This window comes from Rhea americana, unplaced genomic scaffold (assembly GCF_003343005.1).
Source record: "Rhea americana isolate MKP2758 unplaced genomic scaffold, rheAme1 scaffold_39, whole genome shotgun sequence".
In the NCBI taxonomy this organism is placed as follows: Eukaryota; Metazoa; Chordata; class Aves; order Rheiformes; family Rheidae; genus Rhea; species Rhea americana.
The window spans coordinates 4,077,514-4,086,405 of record NW_028186523.1 but is presented as its reverse complement, the minus strand read 5'-3'; positions in this window follow the sequence as shown (position 1 = coordinate 4,086,405).

Here is an 8,892-nt window from a genome sequence, read left to right as displayed (position 1 = left end):
AAATAAAAAAAACATTATTTTGCCTTTTCTATTTATGTTTCACCACTGTTATTCTATCTGAGATGCTGAGATGCATAGGGGATAATGTCCCGTAACATGATATRTGTCTACCCTGTTCCAGACAAAATCTTTTGATTTACATATGTAATGAATATGAAAGTCACATTTGCAACTATTTTTCCCTTTTACCTAAATAATAGCCATTAGGGACATGAATCTAGTTTCAGGAACGTCTGTTTTAAAAAGGCCATGAGGTCTTCATCTGGTCCAGCTAGGCACAAGTGTATGATCGCTACAGTGAACTGTTCAAGGAGCCCTTTGACCCTGGTGCCATTTCAGTCTTTCCTCCCATTCCCTTGCAGGACTTCCAGGCCTACAAGCGATTGCTTAACTGAGATTTGCAGCCAAGAAGTCCTGCTTTCCCTCACCATTCTAGCCCAAATGTTCTGACATCTCTTGGCTCCATATGATTTCTGAAAAGGCATATGACACAGTTGAGCCATGACTTATGGTGACAAACCTATCATCAGTGGCTCCAGTTCATTATGGTAATACCAAGGAAAAGCTCCAAAACGATTTCTTCTCACTTTCCTCATCACCACCTGTGGAAAAAGTTTCAAGWCCTTTAACCCCTTCAGCACAGGCTCTGCATCTGTAGTTCCTTTGACTGGTGCCAAGTTCATATCAAATTTCAACCTAGGATTTTCTAACTTGCTTGGCACTGAGAGTTCTTCTAAGGTTTTAATTTAAGCCTATCTCTCTTCCTCCAACTGCTGAGGTCCTTAATCAGAGCCAGTTCCCCTATGGGGCCAAAAAAAGAGGCTTGTTCCCATCGGAGATCTTGCTGATGGCACTATTCTCCATTGGATTAATGATGATAAATGGCATATGTAACTTGAGTTTTCAGCTGTCTTCAATACACAGACTATTCTCATTCTTTCTTTTTAAAAAAGATTTCACTGTCGGACAAGAAATCCTGCTGACAGTGCTTACCCTACTGGTCTTCAGGCCTTCAAGTCATAAGGACTATTAGGGAGATGAGTTTCATTCTCCTGTTTACAGAGACACTAAGACATCCATCCTTGTCTGCCCTTGAATCTCCCAATATCGTGTTGTATACCATGATTAAAATTGTACTTGACAATTTAGCATGCATAATCCCAAATATTTTATTCTGGATGAAGCAGAAATAGAAAAAAGAAAAAAAGAATAAGTGATTTTCAGATAAAAATCCACTTCATCAGTGACAAATCTTTGGAATTTGTCCTTTTTTACTCAATTTATTTACAGATAATTCTGTGATTCTCTTCCATCCCAACCTATGGATGCTCAACTTCATGGCTCATTGTTGATCTGCATTTCTAGAACACACTTTTTCTTTCCTTATAAAAAAGGTACTCACTAGCACTAAAAAATTGTTCCCTGAAACTCATTTGACAAAGTAAACAAGATTCTTAGTTGGACCTTTCTCGGTGATTTTTTTTTCCAGACACCCTGAACTCTGTTAGAGAGTCTAGAGAGTTGAGGGAATCTAGCCATTTTGTCAGTTCGATGAAGATTCATCTGGTAGCCAACTTGGATGTCACTGCATGACATTTCAATATTTCCACATCCAATTGTTCTCAACCTTTTTAAGGGGTAAGCCAGGTTGTTCCTCTCTGTAAAAGACTGTCACCTAGAAAGCTCTGCTTTTGGTCTTCACAACCTTCCAGAATCCATCTTGTGAGCACCTGAAACTTGTTCATCATTGCATCTATTCGGGGAGGTATTTTTCCCAATGATAATGTCTGCCATGATGCTGGAAGAAATCAAAGCCAATGAGGCTGTTCCTCCAAATGTAATATTCTTTTTTGGTTGGGTATCTCTGAGAAAAAAAGTCCCCAAAGTAATTTTCAAGTTCAATCAGAGAATTATGTGTGCTCTTCCCTAAATCTCACAGCTGGTATATGCTGTAGATGCCAAGGGGGACATCTCTTTTTACCTCTTCAGCACTAGTTCTTTCATATAGTCTGTGAGGCTGATCAYATTAGCAGCCAAGAAATCCAAGAACACAGCAAACTCCACACTGAGAAAGTTTAAGTACATAACAGATTGTATCAAGGCTTGTTATGAGAGTGCAGAAGTGGAACACCCCTCCATCAACAGCAGCCATTTCACTGAAGTTCAAGCTGTATCTTTGGCCTTAGTAAGAAACGGTTRTGTCTTTCCACTTCCACATTGTCCATGTCCCATCTGTAACTCTTTTCACACCTCTGCCTAACTACTGTGCCATTACTGAAGCCTCTAGGAGGATTTTGACGAGTAGTAATGGCTTCCTAGTTCTCTGTTTACATGAAGGATTCTGAGAAMCATTGCCCAGTAACTGTGAACAGCTCCTTAAGGTCATGCATTAAATTAGCATATAAACAACCACTTGAAGGTAAAATAAGAAAGTGATTTCCCCCAGCTGGAGTCCTTTGACATGTATTGCCTATATGGATATTTACTTCTTGTCATCCTTCCTTTCTCCTCCAGAATCCTACTGAGAAAACTAATTCTGTATTTTGACGCTAAGAGAGAGACTAATTGATGCCAAATGCTTTCTGTCTCATGAGCTCATGTGCTGAGCAGGAGTGGGACAGGAGGGAACATGACCTGCATACTTACTGCAAGGTTAAAAATCTTCAACCTSTAAAGACTGGGCATGCTAGAGTACAAATATGCATATGGATAGTGCATCTCCAAGAACTCCAGATACTTTCCTATTTAGAATCTCAAGAGTTGGCATAATACATCTAGTTCTCAATGCAGTAGCAGCTTTGATACAGAACGTGGCCTCAGGACTGTCTCATGTTAGAACTAATACTAGCTTGTGGACCTCCAACGGGCAGGGAAAAGCTTGTTAGTCCCTAGGGACTGAAATAATTCTGGTAGACAATTACGAAAATATCTATATATTTTTAACTGCTCTATTATTATCTGTAATTGTTAGGTAAAGTATGAGTCCTAAATAGTGCACTCCCTGATGACTTGGTCATGGTATTACAGATTTCATCTTGAATTAATGTCTTCTTTCAGTTGCTGCTCTAGGCCTTGTGACTGTCTGTGTCTTCTGTGACTCAGTCCTATAGATGAGATCATTCTTTTTTCCAGCCATCTATGTTATCGGTTTACATATCTTCAAACCTAACTGTTGAAGTCACAAAGAAAATATCATTACTTCTTGTAAATTGTCTTTACTGCTCTTGTACACATATAGGAAATAATTGAAATTTTTGCCATTTATGTTGGGGAACAAATAATTGATGTAGTTAATCAAATAATGCCTGAAAAAGATATTCTTTTACATTTCTTGAATCAAGATAAATACATATAAAAATATATTTCCRTATTACTTAAAGCTGTTATTGAAATTACAGGATATTTACTGAGAAGTCTGTGCAGTTAAGTTCACTTGTCATTGCACTGATGCTGTCTGCAACAACATCAGATATCAATAGATAGATASATACATACATACATACRTATATAGACAGGCAGACTAATTAGTTAAGGGAGTTTCAGAAGTCCTGCTTTATAGTAACACAGTCTAAAGACCTCTATAAATTATTCTTGTCTCCTATTCACTATGGGGTGTCAGAACAGTATCCCTACCTAAATCGTTCTCCCAAGAGACAATTCTTCTGAGAGTGTAGCTGAGAGCAGCTGATAAGAAAGAAGAAAAGGTTTTGCTTAGATTTCTGTTTTGTTAGTTTTCTCGCACATGTGATGCCTCAGTGAAACACCATCTGCTGACTATCACAATGTGACTGGAATGAGAGGCTGTCCAAGGTCAGAGACTCCTTTGAGATTCAAGCTGCTCTTGTATCCTCATTAGAATTTACCAGGATCATTAAAGTAAAAGTGAGAGAACAAACCAATAACTGATTTCACATCTATGAATCAAGACCAAAGGTTTGCCTGAGCCAAACTATCTTTGAAAACAATAGGAATTTCATCTACCTAGACATTATAGGTCTTAGAACTGATATTGAAGTCATACTTTGTAAACAGTTTCATCAAGGTTATAACAAATAATTGACTCTTCCACTTACACCTCCCAGATGTGGAAATACTATTATTAATCATCCTAGGTAGAACACTACCTGTAAATAAAGTTGCATAACAGTTGCCATTATATAGAGCCTTTCTCCATCAATATTTTTCAGTTTTTTTAATAACTGGATACAGACTGAGCTTTTGAGTTTTGATCTTSTTTAAAAAGCGCTTAAGGAAAAAAAATAATAATAAAATTTTAGAATAGCAATAGTGACACTAAAACCAAAAGTGTTTTAAATAGTTCTAACTTTTCTCTAATTTGAACAAAGAAACAATAAATTTAATAGGGAGAGAGTATCTGGACTATAAGTATGTTTTTACTTATTTTACTTGTTTGGTAAATATTGTTTGAATTATTAGGGATTTTTAAGGCTTTGATATATAGTATTTTACATTATTGAATTTTTAATCTGAAGATCTCTTAACATGCCATTGGCATTTCATATTTGAATATTAGTTCAGCATAAATTCTTATTCAGAAATCAGGAAATCGGTTTCTCACTCTAAAGTTGATTCTGCACATTTTTCTCATTCAGGATCTCAGTTAACTCCTTTGGATTAGGGTCTGAAAGCTTAGGTTAGGCTGGAAAAGAGACAGGTGTTTATAGAGGTTCCACAGAATGAAAGACACGAATCATAAGGTAAATATTAAGCCTCTGTCTTAAATAATGGATCTACATCCATTTGCCCCAAATAGGAAACATATCCTATGGGACGAAAAATTACATCATGTTCATCTACAAAAGAAAGCAGCTAATATTGCAGTAGTCATCTTAAAATTGGGAATTTTTGACTTTGCATTAGCAAATCTTAATCTCATTTTTAATTAGTGCTTGTTCATATAAATTTCTTGTAAATCATATAAAACCAGGTTAGAAGGCCCTAAGTGTTTTACATGCATAACACATAAAAACCAGGCTTCTGACAATTTTTTTATAAGAGAACAATGTCTCATTTTTCTTATTCTGCTGATTTTTAGGGCACATATGTAGGTATGCATGCATGACATTCTTTTGTACCTCAACTGTTAATATCCATCACCTGGAGAGATCTATTACAGATGTATTTCCCTCTAGGTAAGGGTGGGGGTTGAAAAATAAGATGAAATAATCTGTTGAAATTCCACAAGAGTAGATTTATTTTAATATAAGAGATTATCATTTCATATTCCACTTCTCTGATTTGTTAATTAGTATTTTATTTTCTTCATCTTACATAAAATTATTCCCACTCATGTAAAAATAACATTAAGTGTCTAGAGTTAAAGGCCTGGAATCAGACTCAGGAAAGGCAGCCTGGCTCATGCTTAAAGCTGCAGAAAGCAGTAAGATGGTTACTCCCAGCATAAATGGAGACTGTTAGAGCCAGTTTCTGAAATAATTAGAATAAACCAACTGGACATCTTGTAGGTTGAAGACTCCTGTCCTATCGACAYGTTGTTTTTACTGGGTAAAAAAGTTATACCTTCAAACATTTCTAAAAATTATGCATATGGTGATMACTCCTATCTTTCCCAGCTGGTTAGGTAAAGTAATCTTACATTTGGAGTGTAGATGTCTTCATCTCCGTGTGTGCCATATAGCCACATGCATTCATTATAAAGATTTTGAAAAAAAGATRCTCACATATAATAAAGATGGTCTGAGACACTGAAAAGCATTGGCCACTGAGACTCCTAGTCTCCTGATCTCAGAATATCCACCCTATTATCATCTGCCTAAATAAACACTTTTCTGAGCAGGTTTACATAAGATTCAGTGGAATTTCTGTGAAAAAAACAAAATATTGTGTAGATCTATAGAAGTACAACTCAGAGACCCTGAGAGGTCATCTTGTCCATCCCTGCTCTAAAAGAAGTTTAGTCATCTCTGATTATCTCTGCCTGACACTCRTTTCAGATTTTAAATAATAATATCGGCATCTTGTCATCCAGAGAAAGTGGTATTCAGTCCAGTGACTTCCCCCTATAAGACACAGGGTCTGCGTCTAGAACACGTTATCTGGGAGTGTTTCTCTGTTCGTGTATTCCCTGGCTTTCAATTTTCTTGCTTATGGCCTATGAAGTACTTTAGACAATCCCAGCATCACGGTTGGGATGATCTTCTCTACCTAAATATATTTAGGCTTGAATTAGTAAAAGCACACTCTTAAATTTGTTCTTTGACCACTACTTCTGCGGTGACTCCATGGATTTTTCTGACAGTTGAATTTAAATTTKTAATTTCCTAATTAATTTCATAGCCATATTTAGATCTAATAAAAAGAATTGTACTGCTTCCCTCTCTTCCCCAAAATGCATCTAAAATCCTGTAACATGATAAAAGAGAGATGTCGTTTTTTCCTCAGGTTCTTCATAGAAACTGAGAAATCTATTATTAGGTTTTCAGGTGCTTTTTAGGTACTAAGTTAATTTTTAGGTGCTTTTTAAAATCCATTCCCTTGATTATCTMTCTACACATCATTTATTTTCTTTATTGAAGTTTTTYAAATGTAAATYCWCTTTTTTAACATAGCTATCATAACTGTCTATATTTCAGATTCTTATTACCCTGAAGTGTCTCTGAATATGCATTTTTAATGCAGTATTTATAGGCACTTTTTTGGTGTTTGAAGTACTRTGCAGCTTCCCATGTTTTACTGTAACTGGTTCTATTTTAGAATTGCTTTCAATGCATAAGTGTGGTCTGAAACTGATGAGGTCAACAGGTGCTATTATAGTACAAAGCCATCCCCTCCTCAGTTGTAATGCCTTATAGTTATTCATTTTATGTACTTGCATCTTACTTTTCTACTTTTGTTGTTTTTTTAAAGTCTTTCTCATATCTTATAATTGTGTATTCTTCCTAAATTATTTCATCTGGATGGTATTCAGTTCCTGAGACRTGCATTAGAACAAGAACAGGCCATAAGGATTCTCTCCTTCTCCTATTAAAGTTTTACCTATACCCAGATCCACTAAGTGGCAAGACACTCATCTCAGTCCTTGCATTCCCGGAAAGGAATTATGCCAGAAGGACAGTGATATTAGCTGTCTAATCTAAGGGACTTCTTACACTCTCAAAGAGTATAKTCCTGCAGATCTCCAAATCTATTTTACGGAAGGCCGTGGCTACGGCCAATTCATGGTCAATTGCAAAGATTTTCCTTTTATTTTGTCATCCTGAGATCACCAGAGTTTCTCAGACAGGATTTCTTCTTGATAAAGTAGCAACTGTTGGACTGATCTTACACCTCTGTTGATACATCAGCAGAAGAGAAACTGAATGAATGGCCACGTTGCACAAGGCTACTTCTCCTATGTGTATTTGTTGTCAGAAGTGTAAAACTCCGTTCCCTCAGTTATCACAAACTAAGTCTGAATTGCATTGTTACCATTTTTGATGAACTGCAGTTCCAGAACCTCTTTTAAATTTCATATAAATTCACATCCTCACTTCTCACACTATTATTTTTCTTTAGCAATTATGATCAGGAATAAGATTAACTTCTGATCAAAATACCTTTTCAGTTCTATAGGCATTATTTCAAGCCAGTGTAGACAATGTGATGTTTTCATACACAAGTCTGCTTTCTTTTCCTTTTCTGCTTGAAAAACACTGTTTTGATTGGTATATTCTCTCTTCCTTGTAATTTAATAATAAAGAATTTAATGGTATTTGTCCTTTTTCCTTTGTAAATGGCATTAAAGTTAATTGCTGAGTAAAAGCAGACACAGACAAGTTACTTGRGAATACAGATAATAGCCATTCCATTTGTCACACGAACGGGCCAAATTAGAGTTTTGAACAAATAAAGCAAAACATAAAAAGTAACAAGCAATTTTATTAATTTAAAAATGTGATTTTAACATTTGGCAGAGTCTGATCTAAATGATATTCTCTGTAACCAGAGAAGTAATAGCTTGTGCCTCCTTGGTTGTGTTTTCTTTCCATATTTTACCTTGTCCTGTAGCGTTAGCTACGARAGACATGAGGCTGTTGCTCCTTTCTTGACTTTTCAGAACTGCTTCAAAGTTTCACTGGGAGACCCACAGTCATCCTCATCAGAAGAACAAAGAATCTAAAGTACTGGTAGTGTCTTACTTCACCCAAGAGACAGGAGTAATATCGCTGATGGAAAGCTTTTATCCCAACCAGAGAAGAGGTAAATTTTTACCTCAGAAGAGGTAAAAATTTTGCAGCCAGTCCTACTGGGTATTTCTGTGATAGCTCTAAACCTTTATACTGTAACCTTTGCTATTCAAACACAGAATGTTAGACAAACTGTGCAAAGCCCATGGAAAAGCTATCAGAATTTTATGAGTATGAAGAGTTTAAAAGTTACTGGGAACAAATATGTACAACAGTTAACACATTGCAAGTTCATCTTACTTGCCCTCTCTTACCTCAAAATATACTGATTCAACCTCCTTTTAAAATATATCTGTTTCTAGCTACTCACTGAAATAACTACTCTTCTACTAATTCTATTTTCAGAAATTTCCCTTTCATTGTCCAATTCCCCCCAGTTTGGGGGGCTTCAGAATAGTAGTTTACAGCCTCTTGGATTCTGGTASCTAATTCAAGTAGGAGATAATAATTAACCACAGCCCATTCACTAGATAAGGTCCTTCCTGAGAAAAGCAAAACATCTCACATGTAGCGTRTATATCCAAATTAAACTTGGGTTTTTGCAACGTCTTCTTCCCAAACTTCTCAATGGTTGTATCTCCTCAGTCTGTTTTAAATCAAGAATGAGAGCTAGATCAAACAAATATAAAAATGGAAAATCAGGTGGAAAAAATCTTGTTCTTATTTCATTCCTGCTGTGTTCAGT